We start from the raw sequence: 1,808 nt of genomic DNA on the forward strand, positions 1-1,808 counted from the left end.
GGTTAATGGGTTAATGTTGGACTTGTGGGCTTGGGCAGCATTGGGTTGGGATGTTTTCGCGATGCACCTTTTCTTTACATAAAACTCTCTCTTATACGTGAGTTGCTGTGGATTTGTTTCTCCAAAGTACCCAGACTAATACAGCTGTAATGATGTTCCAAATAGGTTTTTTTTTCCCATTACTGCTAACGCCACAAACTGGACAGAGTTTTGCCTTTGACTAGTCCATTCCTTTTGGAAACTTTGCATCAACTTTTTTCTTTTTTTGTAATCACCATTTTTAGGATGTCACATCTCTTAACTTTCAATAACTATCCAATATGTGTGGCATGAGTGACATGAGTACGTTTGCTTTTATTACTGTTCTAATCCTGCATTTTTTATTTAGAATATATCCAGAATTCATATTATGGACTCTTCAGGCTTCTCTGTACTGTAATCTCCTTAATTTCATCTGAGATTCAGGTTTTGCTGATCATGGATATTTGAATACATTTGAATTGGACGTATTTTTTGTGTTAAAAAAGGTGGGAAAAGAAGCTGACAGCATTGTTGTCAATTATCGGAGTCAAGGTCATCAATGTGTCAAGGAATTGATCACATTCTCTCTCATCATCACTGGATCACCATAGTTTTGGCCCAGTGTGTTAACACTTTCTAAACATGTACACTCTCAGTCTGACTGGCACTGACTCTACTCTGAGTCACCACAATATAAGTAGAAGGGCCTGGGCAACCAATAAGAAGCATATGTGTCTCTCCTGTCATCTACTGACATAGGTATCCTGTCTATCCCATAATGGATGCTTCTTGCTTGTCCCTCAAATTTTGCTTTATTATGATGATTCATTTAACCTGAATTTATGTTGCTATGGGAAAAAGTTCCTAGATTTATTGAATTTTGAGTCCCATCTGCAATTACCTTGGCAAAGCCAGAGCAAATGATTTTCAGAGGCTTTGTAGGACCGTTGGGCCAGAGGTTCCCCACCCCTAATCTACACAATCAACAGTGTTGGGACTTCAGAATCAACCTGTATGCCCACTTTTTATTTTTTAAAGCAATATAAAATTAGTCAATACAGTGTGTCAATTCTCTAAGATCTTAATCACTGTTATCTCTTATCTCTTTATTTTTTTTAAGTGTCAGTAGTGGAATGATAAACCCTTTTTACGTGCAAAGGGTGAACAGAAAGCTACTATATTTCTCTAGGACATTTATAAAGAGTTATCTTCACCTTGAGAAGAAACTGAATAAGAATTAATGTCCACGCTCTTATCTCTTTCTAATGCCAGTCTTTTAATTTTAATTCTTCATTTTATCTTATCTAACTGTTCCAATAGTAACTAGAGAGTCCATAATCTAATTCCACAGTAGAACTGCCCCCAAAACTTCAATGCCTAATTTTTCAGAAGTGGACTGTGAGGTCCCTCATATAAGTTGCCTCTTTGTGTTCTGAACCTACAATTTTTAATAGTTGTGTGCATTAATCACTTATACTATTAAGGAACTCCCCAAACTCCAAATATATCATATGTTTTCATGCCTTTGTTCATATTCCCTGTAACTACAGTGATATTCATGCCTCTTTTCTTCAGTGGATAATATCACACATATATCCCAAGGTCCTTCTCAAGACCAGAGCATTTCTGTATAGATGTTCTTTTCTCCTGACTGTCCAGAAAAATTAGTTCATTTTCTTCAGAATTTTTTCTATTGAAATTTGTGCATACACTAGCAGAAAATGCAATACAGATCTTAGGTGCACAGCCAGAAACAGTTAGGAGTTCAGGCATGTTTGGACATGTTC

At 36.4% G+C, this 1,808-nt stretch overlaps 1 non-coding gene across 1 annotated transcript; it reads right to left on the reverse strand.

Annotated features, from left to right (window-relative positions):
* Positions 1-1,138: 1,138 nt before the first annotated feature.
* Positions 1,139-1,268, reverse strand: LOC115869781. Its single transcript, XR_004046369.1, has one exon. It is a non-coding gene; the product is annotated as a small Cajal body-specific RNA 24 (non-coding RNA).
* Positions 1,269-1,808: the final 540 nt, after the last annotated feature.

The sequence above is a fragment of the Echinops telfairi genome, unplaced genomic scaffold, assembly GCF_000313985.2.
Source record: "Echinops telfairi isolate 266 unplaced genomic scaffold, ASM31398v2 ScPeMD7_44;HRSCAF=162, whole genome shotgun sequence".
NCBI lineage: Eukaryota > Metazoa > Chordata > Mammalia > Afrosoricida > Tenrecidae > Echinops > Echinops telfairi.